The sequence below is a fragment of the Rhinatrema bivittatum genome, chromosome 1, assembly GCF_901001135.1.
Source record: "Rhinatrema bivittatum chromosome 1, aRhiBiv1.1, whole genome shotgun sequence".
NCBI classification, from domain to species: Eukaryota; Metazoa; Chordata; class Amphibia; order Gymnophiona; family Rhinatrematidae; genus Rhinatrema; species Rhinatrema bivittatum.
Genome location: NC_042615.1, coordinates 714605922 through 714621860, shown reverse-complemented (window position 1 = coordinate 714621860; position 15939 = coordinate 714605922). Strand labels below are relative to the sequence as shown.

Below are 15939 nucleotides of genomic sequence, written 5' to 3'. Positions count from 1 at the left end.
AGAGAATGTATGGCTAGAGAGAAAGGAAACTAGCAGAAGATAGAAATCGTAAAAGAGATCACTTGCCAGTAGTTAGAGAACAAGGGGAAGACTACCTAAAACAGGAAATGTCACAAATAATTGTGAAATGGCAAACCCATTTACAGAGGAGGAAGTTCTTATATAAATGAGAGTAGATAATAATATGGAACCCAATAGAATATAATGCAGGATACTGAAAGATCTCAAGTATAGATTTATTCAACTTGTCTTTGGAAACAGGTGAGGTTCTAGAGACTGGAGGAAAGCAAGTACAGTCCCATTCAATCAAAGTGAGAACAAGGAGGAGTCAAGCCATTACAGATCCATCAGTAATGGGCAAAGCTAAGGAAAAACTACTGAAGAAAAAGATAGTACAGCACCTTAAAACAAGTTGATTATAGGACCACAGATCACATAGTTTCACAAAGGGAAGATCCTGTCAGACAAATGTGATTGGGTTCTTTAATGAGGTAAATTAGGAGATGCAGTGAATATTGCATGTCTGGATTTCAAGCAAGCTCTGTCAAGAGTTCCACATAAAAGAACAATAAGCAACTATATGGTATGGGAGTTGGACAGGAAGCTGTTAATTGAGCAAGGAACTGATTGAGCAACATAATTCAGAGTGGTGGCAATGGAAACCATTCTGATGAAGGTAAAATGACCAATGGAGTACCTCGGGGTTTAATGCTATGGCTAATACTGTTCAATATCTTTTTTAGTGACATTGTAGAGACACTTGAAGGGAAATAAGCTTGTTTGCAGATTAGACAACAATTTGGAAAAGGGTGTACTCTGTGGGAGGGGTGGAAATATGAAAGAGGAAAAAATTGGAAACATGAAAGAGGTTTAAGAAACTCTGCTTCAATGCATACAAGTGGAAAATCGCGCATCTGGAATACAAAAATAATTACTTATCAATTAGGAGAATAAGATCTGGCCACTGATAAACAGGAAGGAGACCTAGGAGTAATCATCTCAGATGGCCTGAAGGTACTCAGTCAGTGTAATAAAGTAACAGGGATAGCTAACAGCATTCTTGGGTGAGCAAGCAGAGCTATCATCAGCAGGAGAAAGGAGGTAATATTGCTCTTATATGGGTCAGTATTGAGACTCCCACCTTCAGTTCTGTGTTCACTTCTGGAGACCGTATCCATATAAGACATTGAAAGGATGGAAACAGTTCAGAGAAGGGCAACCGACATGATACAGGGCCTCTAACAAATCACACAGAGAGACACAAGACACTAAAAATGCACTTGCTGGCAGAATGAAGGGAAAGGGGCATGACAGAAATATTCAAGTAGTTCGCCCGCTTCAGTAAAGTCCAAGAAGATGCAGTTTTCCATAGAAAAATAAATTCAAGGACAAAGTATCACGATGGAGGTGGCTCAGAGGAAATATGAAGAAATATTTTACTGAAAAGGTGGTAAATGCGTGGAATAACTTGTCAACAGAGAGAGCGGAAACCAGTACTATGAGAGAATTTAAGTGTGCTTGGGACAGGTACAGAGGCATTCTGAAGAACAGGATGGAAAGGTTGGGTAAAAGACAATGAGGATGAAAGATGGGATAGGGACTATTCATCAGGTCTCGCTGTCTGAAATGTGCTATATAAACAGAAGCCAACATTCAAAAAAGTCTTGAATGGATAACTTATCCAGCTAATGTACCACCTCGAAACCTACAAAGACAAGGTACTCTCCAGAGCTAAAGACACTAAAAAACAATCTCAGGCAAAAGGAGAGAAAATGGCGCAAGGACCCAACTCCACAACACTCCTCCATCTACAAAACTGCTCTACACAGCTACAGACTCTCAACCCAAAAACACAAACAAGATTTCTACGCCAGAAAAATCCACAGTTTCAGATTCAACCCCAAAGTGCTTTTCTCCTACGTCTCAAGCCTCACCACACCTATCCCTCCCACGTTACCTGACTGACTCAGCATCCAAATGTGAAGAACTTGCCTATTACTTCCAGAGTAAAATCTCTAACCTCCTTTCAAGATTCCCCCATCCCACTGACTGTACCCCCCCACCCTACCCTCCATCCCTACACCCTCCCAACCCACAATGACTACCCTTGACTTCACTTCCTCCAAAGAAGTTGAAAACATCCTCAGAAAACTCAATCCTTCCTCCCACCCCAACGACACCATCCCCTCTAAAGCCCTTCTAGCCATCCCTAACTCCATAGCCCGAGCTATAGCAGATCTTATCAACTGCTCTCTTGCCCAGGGATCTGTCCCAGACTCACTCAAGCATGCGGTAGTCAAACCCCTCCTAAAGAAACCCTCTTTGGACCCGAAAGATCCTGCCAATTTTTGCCCAATCTCTAACCTCCCTTTCATTGCCAAGCTAATGGAAAGAGTTGTTAATTCACAACTCATGGACTTCCTCGAAAATCATGCTATCCTCCATGCCTCTCAATTCGGCTTCCGAAAACACTTTAACATGGAATCGCTACTCCTCTCTCTATCTGACCACCTCCTCAGAGGCATGGGTCAAGGACACAGCTACCTCCTCGCTTCTCGATATCTCAGCAGCCTTCGACACCATCAGCCATCAACACCTCCTGACCCGTTTAGAAAACATTGGCATCACAGGCCTAGCACTCGCCTGGTACAAATCCTTCCTATCAAACAGGAAGTTCTCTGTTAAAATTGGCAACACCACATCCACCCCCCACACCTTGCATCAAGGAGTCCCACAAGGTTAATCACTTTCATCCACCCTCTTTAATGTCTATATCACCCCGCTCTGCCAACTTCTCACCGATCTTAAACTAAAATTCTATCTCTACGCTGATGATGTCCAGATAATCATCCCCATCCACAACTCCATCTCTGACGCCTTAAAGCACTGGGAAAGCTGCCTTGCGGCCATCAACTCCCTGCTCACCAACCTCCATCTTGCTCTCAATACAAATAAAACTGAACTCCTGGTTATCTCCTCCCAGGCCTCCCCCCCCACCCCCCTAACTATTGATCTGAAGCTCAACCTTCCCACAGCACAACCATCTGTAAGGGACCTAGGAGTTCTCCTTGATCATCAACTAAACATGAAAAACTACGTAAACTCCATTCTCAAAGCAGGTTTCTTCAAACTCAATGTACTTAAAAAGCTCAGACCACTACTATACAACCAAGACTTTCGTACAGTGATCCAAGCCACCATACTTCCCAAACTGGACTACTGTAATGCACTCTTCCTAGGGCTCCCCTACTCTACAATAAAACTTCTACAAATGCTTGAAAACGCCACAGCAAGACTTATCGCAAATACCCGTAAACATGAACATATCATCCCCATCCTTAGAGACCTCCATTGGCTCCCCATCCCCTCCCGCATTCACTACAAGACATTGACCATAGTACACAGATCTATTCATGCCCACAACTCCAAATGGTTAGACATTCCTTTCAACGCTCCCCACTCCACCCGACCCACCAGAACTGCAAACAAAGGCACCCTACTTGTACCCTCACTGAAAATAGCCTATCTTTCCTCCACATGCGACTGTGTCTTCTCAATTGCTGGTCCCGCCCTCTGGAACTCCCTGCCTCCCAACCTGCGTCTTGAACCATGCATGATTAAATTTAAAAAGTATCTAAAAACCTGGTTATTTAAACGAGCTTATCCAGAATAGTTTCTCCCATCTGTCAGCCCCAAAGCCCCTCACAATGTGATTATTACGTGCCTTATGTTAATGTTTTCTAGTTGTTTTGTTTTTTAATCTATATTTCCATACTGTATCTTGTTACCCCCCTCCCAGTTGCCAACTCCCTGTTAATATGTATTTTCCAAGCCTAAATGTTCAAATGTAAACTGGTATGATGTCCCCCACTAATACCAGTATATAAAGGCCTATAAATAAATAAATAAATAAATAATGTTAGCCGGATAAGTTATCCTGGATATTCAGTGGGAATAAATGTCCTGCTGAATATCCCTCATTAAAGTTATCCGGCTACCTTTAGCTGGATAACTTTAAACTTAACAAATCAGATCTACCCACCCAGTGCTAAAGAAAAAAATGTTATGCCAGGCCCCCCACCCTCCATGCATATTTTTAAAGAAAAAAGTATTCCATCCAGTGGCGCTGGCCTCCCCCTTCCTCTGTCCCGTCCCCTAGCTAGCAAAGTCTTCTACTGGATACCCACTTCTCTCTCTCCCTCCCTCCCCTCCAAACCCCTAACCCCCCAATATAAACCTCCCACCCACCCAGTACCTTTTAAAATCCTGTCTGCGGAGAGATTGCATTACACTGTTATCCCGGCAACTTCCAACATTCAGGCCGATCCAATATCATGCCCTAGCCGCTGCACACGGCTTAACATGCGATTGGATGCACGTCCATAACCCCCGATCCAATATGGGGATTAGCGTGGCCAAAACACCACATAGCCAATAGCGCTCATCACATGGAAATTCATAAATGAGGCTATTAGCTAATCCCCGCAATCCAATAAATTTTCCGCATGGCCAATGCAGCCTTGCAACGCGGCAAATTTTACGCCAGTCCAGAGCTGGCGAAAAGGTATGCCAGGCTCAAGGGTGCATTGCAAAAAAAAAAAGAAAAATCCTGCTTTCTATGATTCCTCCTAATAATATCGTAGCGCTACTAAGTAGGAGGAACCAAATAAAGCAGTATTTATTTAATTAAAAAAAAAAAAAGTCTTTGAAAAAAAAAATTCTGGACATCCAATACACACATAAGAAACATGGTCCAGGCCATGAATCTTGTGCGTGCATATGCCAGTAGATTGAGCGTCCGTTTTCCCAAGCATGCTTGACAGCCGCCTCTCCTGTGCGCTTGATGCCCGACGCACATTTGTCCCTAGCACCTCCTTTTCAGCGCAACCCCTCATTTAAATATTTGGTCGCGCGCCCAGGGGAGGTGGCTGGGTGCTCGTTAGGAAAGCGGGCGCTCGACACTGAGTGCCCGTTTTCTGCGCACATTTCTTAGATCGCCCTGAAAGTGCTCACAGCAACGTTGGACGCGTAAGCTAACAGTGTTACTGCTAGAAGAAACTTTGGGGGGGGGGAGGGGGTGTTCTTCACTAAATTTAGATTTTCTCTCGTTTTGTGTCTATGGGTGCACCATTGGAAGGCACCGGGATCATAGCGTAATGCGATTATTGCACAGACAGAGGGGTTTTATGAGGCACCTGGTGGGTGAGAAGTTTAGGGTGGGGGAAGGCGGGGGAGGAGGAGAGATGGAGCCGAAGGATCATCCGTGGAAGACGTTGCTAACATGGGAAGGGACATAGGGTGGTGAGGGGATGTACCACCAAATTATCTTTTTAAAAACAAAGGTGGAGGGGATTGGAGGTGGGGGTCGGCCCAGCATAACACTTTTTTTTTTTTTAACAGTGAATGGGGGAGGAGTTGATTCAGGCCACACTAGGCCTGCTTGAGTCTGTTTTTTTTGTTAAGGCCAATGATCTCTTAACTGGATACAGTGTTTTGAATGAAGCCGGTTAAGGCTAAAGTTATCCAGCCACATGAGGCAGGGTAACCTTAGAGTGAGCTCTCAGGCATGCTTTGGGTTAGCCAAGTCAATCGGCTAATTTAACACCACCCTGGAACATCCCCCAAAATGCCCCTTAATTATTTGTCAAAATTTTAGCCGGGTAAGTACCAGGGATATTTAAAATTTAGCATTTAGCCAGATAACTTTATCTAAATATCTTTGAACATCGTCCTCATAATGATGATACTACTAATAAGATGGGGTGTGAGGCTGGGTGCTGGTTTAAGTATGGGGAAATACCCAGAATAGTACAGGGTGTAAGAGAGAAAACAATACAACTGATTTCAATAAAGAGTGATATCCTGCAAGCATTCAAGGTTTATTACAGCTGACAGCTGGGATATATACTGTTCTTACTAGAACAATGTAGAGGAGAACAGCCAGGCAGACAGAGTGTCTCTATTAGTTCATCTCTGCTATCATTTACTATGTTACTATGGCACCGCACACTAGAAATTGTTTATTGTGCCGACCTTATAGACCACTAATACTGATTAACAATCTGTTCTAAACAGTGTGCATCCATGATCACTCTGGAAAGGATGATTTCTATCTAAACAATGCAATATAACAAGAATGTCGCTTTTATTACAAAACAAAATTCCAAATAAAACTACACCCTCAGGTGCGTTCCAGCAGGCCGAGTGAATGGTGGGAGGAGTAGATGGTGACCGGGCCACTCCTTGCTTCCATGGTTGCAGCTGCTTGTATGGTGGCTTGGTAGCCTCTGTGGCTTCTCTGATTCCTGCAGCTCTTGCAGCCACAGGAGCAGTAATGTCATTGTATGACTGAAAAAGAAGAGAAAGAGCATAACAGATACTTAAACCCCTTCCAAACCAATTTCAACAGACATCTTAAACACTGAAGCAGAAAAAAACTCACAGACAATGGAAATGGCTGAGGCATGAAACAGAACAACAACAAAAAAAAAGATGAACTGAAGAAGATCAGAAATCATAACGTTTATCTTTTTCAACATTATAGCTAATCATATCTGACCATTTGCTAAAGAGGGAAAAGGAGGCTAGCAATTACTTTCAAGGAAGTTGTGTTAATGCAGAATACTGAATGGCAAATGAAACCCCACCCACAAAACACAAAGGACCAAAACTTTCCACTGTATAAATGCAACAAGGATGGCATACTGATGGACAATCAGCATTTTAATCACTCTCAAATGCATGAAAAAGACACTGCAGCTATACTGTGACACGTGGATGAATTGCAAAAGACAGCACTTTATTTGATGCTAGCAGCTACTGTATACACACATATCCAGCCATTCAAATATTTGATATAACAAAAAAAAACCAACCCATGTATTCATCACTCAGCTCTACATATCTCACCAGAGCTGCTTCACTGGTGAAAGAGCAGAAGATTATTAGCTACTATGAGATGCAATCAGACAAGGAAAACATGGCAAAAAGGATACAGAAATAACACCAATAATCTTTGGCGTCCCAGGTCTGATTAAAAAGAACTTCCAAGCTCACCTAAACATGTTAACTGTATATATATGAGCTCCAAAAGGAAATACCCAATGCCAATATTAGGAAGAACACTAAAAGTAAATCTGAGAGACTGGTTGAGTAACTATCCTAGTAGTTAGAGCAAGAGGCTGAGAACCAGAAAAGCTAAGGTCCAGTACAGCACAAAAGACCACCCAAAGAAAATTCACTTACAGGTAGAAATAAGGAAAAATTCCAGCAGAATACAGTCAATAGGAAAAATATTTCTCATATCTGCAACACAGAGAGACATTTCATCCTGCCTCACTCTCCTCTTCCCCTCTCCTCACTTCTTCTTCCTGGTTGGCATTTTAAAGTAAGCCATGAGATTTCCACTCACTCTTCTCTTAGAATGCCCATGCCTAGAACCCCATTGTCCTAAACTTCCCTTGGAATTCTGAGATTTGTAGTTTGTTGTAGGCATGGATCCTTGGACCGAGATGGAGATGGCACAACCTGCAGGGTGGAGCCCTGCAGGTCGACACCATCAGCTGGCAGAGTCGAAAGAGGCAGAGGCCCAACTGGAGCTTCACGTATACCAGCCCATGTTCCCCTTGAGATGAGCCTTTGGGTGCCGGGACTGGCAGGTCTTAAGAGGGAGACTCCACTGATGATCTGAAAATACGTAGCTGAAGCTGGGGCATGCAGGCAAAGTTGAAGACAAGCTTAGGTCAAGGAAGGCAACATTCAAGTAGTCAGGCAGTGGTCAGTGGCAGGCAGCGTACAAGAGAAGTTCAGGAAAAAAGCCGAGGTCAATATCGGGAATCTGTCCAAGGGAAGGCAGGATGGATAGGCAGGGAAATGAGGAGTAACTGTTACATTTGTGCCTCTTCTCACCCATCGCTCCACCCTCTTTACCTTGGAAGTGACTCCCTTCGGCTCTGACGGACAGATGCAGCCGCGGCTTCTCCCTGCCTCTTGGTCCCGGTGTCCCCGGGCTGGCTTGACGCTACATATCCGCCATGTTCCCGATGACATATGGGCGTGCGTGCGCTCCAGACTTTGTATCAGCAAGGGCGCAAACCTCGGGGGCGTCCCCCCATAGTGACGTCATCCATTTCCACTTTAAAAGGTCTTTGTTTGCTAACCTCTAACGAGTTAGCAAGGAACTCCAACAGGATTTGCTTCGGCAGTCCATGCTACTTGCAACAACGATCCGAGTCAGCCAGGGGAATCCTTCTCCACTGCTCGGCCTTTTCAAACTTACCAGGAGTACCCACTCCACGGGGGCTCCGCTTTCTCTTCTTGATTTCAGATTGCCAAGACGGGATCTGGTACTCGCTCCTCGAGGGCCTACGTTCCTGAAGACTCCTCATTGCCTGGAAGCGATTGCGGACGTGAACACAGTGAGTTCTATTGTACATAGGAATTGGTACTCACTCCACGAGGGCCTACATTCCTATAACTCTGAAGACTCTCTTCCGTCCGAGACGTTATCACAAGTACGGAGATCGAGAGTTACATTGGCAAGATTACAGATAGGAACCGGTACTCGCTCCACGAGGGCCCATGTTCCTAGAATCCCTTACAGACTATCTTCTACTCTAGAAGCCATTTCATATACAGCAATTGTGAGTTCTTATTACAGGCTGTTTGGAACCAGTGCTCACCTACAGCTCCTGTTCCTGAATGTACTGAAGACTCTCTGTGGCATAGAGACCATTGCAGACATCTACTATTGTGAGTGTACCATCTTGTATCCAGAATACCCTGTCTATTCACTACTTCTAGTCTCTCTCTACAGCTCAGCAATTCAGAGATTATATTCCAGTATCAGAAGGACTTCAGCCTTGCCAAACACATCGACTCACTACTGCCACCACTGGTGGTCCAGCTTCCAGACTAATAAAGAACTATTTGTGTTATTTCATATTCTAGCCTAGCCAGTGGTTCCTTTCAGGATCTCCTCCTGGGGGCGCTGTCATCTGCCATCGGCCCAGGGATTCACCATTTCCTCTAAGTGGTCATTCCTTTCACTACTATCACTCTGTGGGAGCCAACCACTACAGACCACTAACACCGCTCACGGAAGTATTATATAGATAGCTAACTCCTCTTTCTTTGAGACTTGCCAGTAGCTTATATATAACAGATTGCTACTCCGTAGCGGAGACATGATAGATTGCTATCTCAGTAGCGAAGTACAATATACCTATTGCTAGCTTCTCTCCTCAGAAGAGTATCATTGAACAAGATTGCCAACTCCTCTTCCTTGGAGAGTTGATCCATAACAGATTGCTACCTCCTTTCCTTACAGTAGCATCTAACAGCAGTTCGCTAACAGATCTACAGATAGCTAACTCCTCCCCTCTGGAGGAGCAGGTCATGTCAGATCGCTAACTCTTCCCCCTTTCAGGAGAAGAGTAGAACAGATTGCTAACTCCGCCCTCCTGGCGGGGTGAGCGATAACAGATTGCTAACTCCTCCCCTCTGGAGGAGGAGAGCATAACAGCAACACAGGAAGCAAGGCACACTGAAGAACCAAGGCACTGAAGACTGACCACAGGAACTGATGGACGAGAAGAAGACCATAAAAACTGAAGACAAGGAAGAAGACCAGGAACAAAGACCAGGAATGCTGAGGCAACTCACATTACAAGAACTGTAGGAGACCTGTTGCCAAGACTAGGACTGCAGAGAGAAGGGGGCCTTATATAGGCCAAGATTTGTCATCTGGACATGCTGCACAGGATTTCCCTCTGTGGGCCCTTTAAGTTGAAGTAAGTTGGGCACACGCGCCTAGAGGTGGCCATAAAGGAAGTTGATGGTGTTGCATCAAGCCTATGAGGATGCGATGGCATGATGCGCTTCTGCTCCAGAGTTCTTCAACAGCTTCAGGGCTGGAAGTAAGTGCAGCAGTTCGCAGGGGAGGTGGAACCTGTGGACCACCAAATGCAACATAGTTTAATATTCTGTTACGACCAGGAGGGATGTGAACCCTTGGACCGATGGGGATGTTGATACTACCTTAGGAGATGGCTCCTCAGGTTCCCCCGTCAGGTGGCGAGCCGGAACAGAAGTTGGAGCTGGCTGGATCCTCGCTGCTGGGGACTCAGATGGCCTCTGAGAGGAAGATGAGGTGTGAAGTTGGAGCAAGGGCCGGTTGGATCTTTGCCACTGGAAGCCTGCGGCCCCCCCGGGAGGAGCCCTTAGGGACCCGGGCTGCTGGGACTTAGGTGGACCTTTGAGAGGTCGAAGAGGCGTGAGGACGATGCAAGAGCCAACTGGATCTTCGCCACTGGAAGCCTGAGGTCCCCCCGGGAGGAGCCTGTAGGGACCCGGGCCGCTGGGACTTAGGTGGGCCCTTGGAGGAGGATGGTCCAAGAGAAGTCCAAGGTCGAGTACCAGAGGATCGCCGCTTGCCAGTCCACAGTCACACACCGAGGGATCACTGCTTGCCAGTCCGAAGTCACACACCGAGGAATCACTGCCTGCCAGTCCGAAGTCACACACCGAGGAATCACCGAGAAGAACCAGGAACCAGGAACCGAAGCACCAGGAGACTCACTGGAGCGAGCAGACTCGTTGCCAAGTCGAGGAGTGAGCAGAGGAAGTCTCCTTTTATACTTCCCCTGTGCCTAGCCCATTAGGAGCAGGTGCAGGCAATTTGGAGGACGAGGCCCCTTTAAATCTGCAGAGGAGGCATGGCCTCGCGCCTAAGGGCAGGGCGGCCATCTTGGATCCTGGAAGCGGTGCAGAGCAGCCCGACGCCGCGAGGGGAGGCCCGGGGCCCGCGGTGAGGTGCGGGAACGAACGGCCTGGGCTCCCCGGTGCTGCAACTCAGGTAGGGGGTCGTGACCGCGGGCGGCCGCGAGACACAACATATTCTTTGCCTTGGTGGCCCTTCACCACTTGTTCTGACAAACATCCTTTAGATGAGCCACATCCCTCTCCCTTCAGGGCTGATGCTGGGAAGTATGTCACATCATACCAGGCCAGTATATCACATCACACTTAGGGATGATTGACTATTACTCTGATTTCTGAGAGGCAGACCCAGGTATTACTTTTATGTATGGAAGTCCACGGGAGTAGATCGCGGACCGCCACACTTGCCTTCTTGGCTGGACTCCCGCTGGCTTCCGATGAGCCCCAAGCGGAGAGACTTCACCCTCCAACAAGGCAAGATACTGTCAGTCAGACCAGCCATGCCTCCCCTTGGACATCACCAACACACACGGCTGGTCGCTGCCGGCCCCTGAGCACCGCACCTCTCCCTAGGTGCACGCGCACGCCTCTTGTTGGTACTTAAAGGAACTGCGGCAGGAAATCCCCCCATGGCCCCTATTGATGACATTAGCACCCAGGCCCTATAAAAGGGCAGCGCTCCAGACACAACTTGCCTCAGCAATAGGTCCAACTACTTCCAGTAGTGAGTGTTGCTTCCCAGCGTCTTTCCTTGTTCCAGCCTTGTCTCTAGTCTTCGTTCCAGCCTTGTCTTGTCTTTGTTCCAACCTTGTCTTCAGTCCTCATCCAGCTATCTTGGTCTTCATCCTGCTGTCTTCAAGTTGTCTTCTGTCTTTGTTTCAGTCTATCCATGTTGCCCACTTGTTCTTATCGTCACTTGCCTCCCCTGCTCATCCATCCTTCTTCTCCTCCCTCAGATGGATACCTGGTTTGACCTTGGACCTCTGATATGACTCACCTCTACCTACCTATGACCATTGCTTGGACATCGCATACACCTGACTGCCAATAGCCTATGACCCTAGCCAACCATGGACTCATCCTTCTGTTATGACTGTCGGTCTGAGACAGCTTCGCCCCGCCTACTTCACTCTTCTTGCGGCTCCTCTTGCTCACCTCAGACTACTGGCTGCCGCGGCGTCTGTCTGCCGACCTCTCCGGCGTCCCCGGACCGGCTTTGGTGCTCCTTCCCGCCATGCTCTTCTAAGGTACCATAGGGCACGCGCGCTCACGCCGCCCTCATCTTTATTTCCTCATTGGCATGAACCTCAGGGGCGTCCCCCTGAGATGACGTCAAGCTGCCCGGATATTTAAGCCTACAATTTTTTCTAGCTAATGAGTTAGCAACTGGAACTCTATGGATGGGATTCGCTTTCCATACTGGCTACTCTGCCACTCCAGCGTCATCTGGAACTCTTATTGCTAACGGGGTACCCACTCCTTGGGGGCCTCTTCTGCTTCTTTCAGGTGCTATCAGGAAACCTGTACTCGCTTCTTGAGGGCCCATGTTCCCTGAGTCTCTGCCTGCTTCTTCAACCCTTTCTACTTGGAAGACTTCACTAACAGTTTCCATCTGTTAGTACAACTACCATCTATTCCACAGTACTGCTTCCCTGGAACCAGGTACTCGCTCCTCGAGGGCCTGCCCTCTGTTCCAGTGCCTGACCTCTCGTCTAGTGGAATCTCTGTTACTGCTACGTGAGTACAATACAACTGAGTCACTCTATTCTAAGGGATCAGGTACTTACTCCTTGAGGGCCTGCTCTCCTTGTCTCGGAGCTTCTCCTATTTTACCTGGGACTCTGTATGTTTCTCACTGTGTACTCATAACTCTCAGTCTCTTTCCACTACAGCACAGCCAAGCAGAGGATTTGCTGTTCCAGCGTCCTGTGGGATACTCGCCCAGCCGGGCTCAACATCTACTACTCACTACTGCCACCTCTGGTGGTTTCCAAAACTGTTTAAATAAAGATTCAATCTGTGTTTGTGTGTCCAGAGTCTAGCCTGACACCGTGGTCCCTCTCGGGACTGCCCCCCGTGGGCATGATCAGCTGCCACAGTGTCCAAGGATCCACCCAAACATCAATAACCATGACACCTTCTGCCATCAGCAGAGACCCCATCTAAGTCCTGCCAGCCCTGGCACCCAAAGGCTCAACCCAAAGGGCTGGCATAAGTGAAGATCATTTTATTTATTTATTTATTTATTTATTTAGCATTTTTTTATATACCGAGGTATAGCAGAGTTGCCTTCACTCCGGTTTACATTATAACAACCTGTTACATTGAAATTTGATAAATTACATTAAACCGACTGAGAAACTGACATATAAAATTAGTCTAAACAAAAACAAGATATACTAAAAGTTAGGTATACTGAAAAACAGGGTTCATAGATAATAGGAGATATCTGTAGTTAGAAGCAGGATAAATTGTCCAATCAGTAAACTGATAGATTATGAGATCAAAAGTCCGAGTTGTCAGTAAGAGATTGGCTTAGTAGCCAAGATTTTAATTCTTTTTTAAAAGATTTAGGGTTTTCTTGACCAGCGAGGTGCTGAGGTAGTGATGAGTTTGTGTCTTATCTGGGTCCACCTGCCTAACAGTGGGAATCTTCAGGGCTTCTCCCTGCAGATAGTATCAATCCTGCCTTGGACTAAGAGTCCACAGATACAACAATTACTTCGAAGACCATGACAGAGTTCTGCAACCTGTCACTACAGGTAAAAAGCCACAATTTACAAATCAGGAGTTTTCTAAGTTCACCAGCAACCAGAGTTTTGAACATATTACCATAGCCAATGTAATAGGAAAGCAGAATTGGCAGTTAAGATTACTAAAATACTTTAAAAAAATGATAATAAAGATCCTTGGAAAGTTATATTAGACTGGAGAACATACCTATAAAAGGCCCACTGGCAGCCCTGTGCAACTGTTGATGTCCAGACAAACCCAGACAATGCTTCTGACTACTAGAAAGCGTCTGCTTCCCAGAATGATTGAGGGAATGGTTGACCAAATTACAGTGCTGCTGCAAAGCCAAAGCCTACTATGATCACTGAGTCAAAGACCTTCCAAATCTAGACATTGGTCAAACAGTGTACCTACAAATGTTACTCTTGGCAAGAGAGGGAAAGTGGAGACTTGGGAGCAGCTTGCAGAAAGTGTCACCACAATCATACATAATGGAGGCAGTGGACACTTGTATTGGTAAAATAGAAGATTCTTTGGGGCTATCATAGAAACAGGAAGGGCATTCACAGCCATGGAAGGAACATAGTGATCATGCCTCCCCTAAGCCTAACATCTCTGAAACTTCAGAGCCCGATAAACCTGAAACTAGAAAGTCTGAAAAACTAACAGCAGATAAAGTGCAAATGTCACCAATACCACCACACCCAAACGAGAATAATAAAGACAACTTCAAGGCTTAAAGACTATACGATGAATTTTCAAAAGATTTTGCATGTAAAAACTCTCACATACAGATGTAAGTGGCTCGTGAGCAAAAATATGCATCTAAAAAAGGGTGGGCCAGGGGCGTTCCTGGGCTTGGCCAACATTTACGCAGTGTGTTGCTATTTTACAGGGGGTACATTTTAAAACACAGTGCGTGCTCGTACCTTTGTTCGCGCACCAGGCGCGAACAAAAGTACGCCGGATTTTATAAGATACGCGCGTAGCTGTGTGTATCTTATAAAATCCGCGGTCGGCGCGCGCAAGGGGGTGCACATTTGTGCAACTTGCGCGCGCCGAGCCCTGCGCATGATACCGTTCCCTCCGAGGCTGCTCCGAAATCGGAGCAGCCTCGGAGGGAACTTTCCTTCCACCTCCCCCCACCTTTCCCTCCCTTCCCCTCCCTTCCCCTACCTAACCCACCCCCTGGCCCTATCTAAACCCCCCCTACCTCTGTCGCACAAGTTACGCTTGCTAGAGGCAGGTGTAACTTTGCGCGTGCCGGGCCGTCTGCCGCGCGCCATGTTCCGGTCTGGGGGCTGGTCCGGAGGCCGCGGCCATGCCCCCGGAATGCCCCAGGCCGAAACCACGCCCACAGCAAGGCCCCCGGATGACGCGCTGACCGTGTCACGCCCCCAACACGCCCCCGGATGACGCACCGACTGCGTCACGCCCCCGACATGCACACCCCAAGAAAGCCCCAGGACTTACACATGTCCCGGGGCTTTGCGTATGCCAGAAGCCTATGCAATATAGGCTCGGCGCGCGCAGGGTCGTTTTAGAAGGGTTACGCGTGTACCTTATGCGCGTAACCCTTTTAAAATCCGGCCCCAGGTGTGCATCCTTGCACTTGTTCATTATCTGGCATGGGACTTCCTCATTACCAAACACTGACTGGGTTAGGGGTCTGGTAAAGAGGGGGACGTTCAGACGGAAGAACCAGGAGAGTCTTGAACTAGAAGTAGACTGGGCAAACTGGTGGAGTAATTGGTAACACTGGTATTTCCTTCACGCATGCTTGTTACAGAATTTGAGGACTTGTACGCATAAAAGCTGACAAGTTCCGATGAAAATACTCGTGTGAAAGCTCCACACGTAGATGATTAAAATTAGGAGCACAAATACACATTTATAGGAGATTTGCTGCACTTAGCCAGATAAGTGTCAAAAAGTGCTACTTATCTAGCTAAGTACCTGATTAAGGGCTTTTCCCATAGACACAAAATGGAAGAAAAGCCTTAATGAATCTAGCCTTTAGCCAGCTATGTAGCGTTTTTATTAGAATTATCCGGCTATCTTACTTAACCGGCTAATTGTTAAAAAGTGCTCCATAGCCAGCTAAGGAGCGTTTTTTGAGACTTTTCCAGCTATCTTGAAAATCCATTCTCACATATGTTTTCAATATGCACAAATGTTTTAGTGTACATTTAAACTTATATTGTGCATGTGCATTTGCATGCGTAAGATATGCTACATGGGCATGAGCACGTGTGCACATATACATGTCTAAATGGGTGTGCGTGCACTTGTTTGAATGTTATACTCCATGGGTATTGGAGGGCCTGGGTACTCATGTATTCAGGTTTGTGAAACAGTTTGGACAGAATAACAGGATGTCAGTTCTACAGGTTTACATTTCTAGTGTTATTACATAAGTATTAATGTTTTGGAGACAACAATTTCAATTAGGGAAAAGGGGGAATGATACGAGACTGGAATTGTATC

General features: G+C 46.4%; 1 long non-coding RNA gene across 1 annotated transcript in view; it reads right to left on the bottom strand.

Annotated features, from left to right (window-relative positions):
- Window positions 1-5870: 5870 nt before the first annotated feature.
- The window catches only part of LOC115082078, a 41623-nt gene continuing 31554 nt past the window's right edge, over window positions 5871-15939 (bottom strand). The window contains exon 4 of the long non-coding RNA XR_003854068.1: window positions 5871-6348. This is a non-coding gene — a long non-coding RNA (uncharacterized LOC115082078). The remainder of the gene's footprint in view (window positions 6349-15939) is intronic.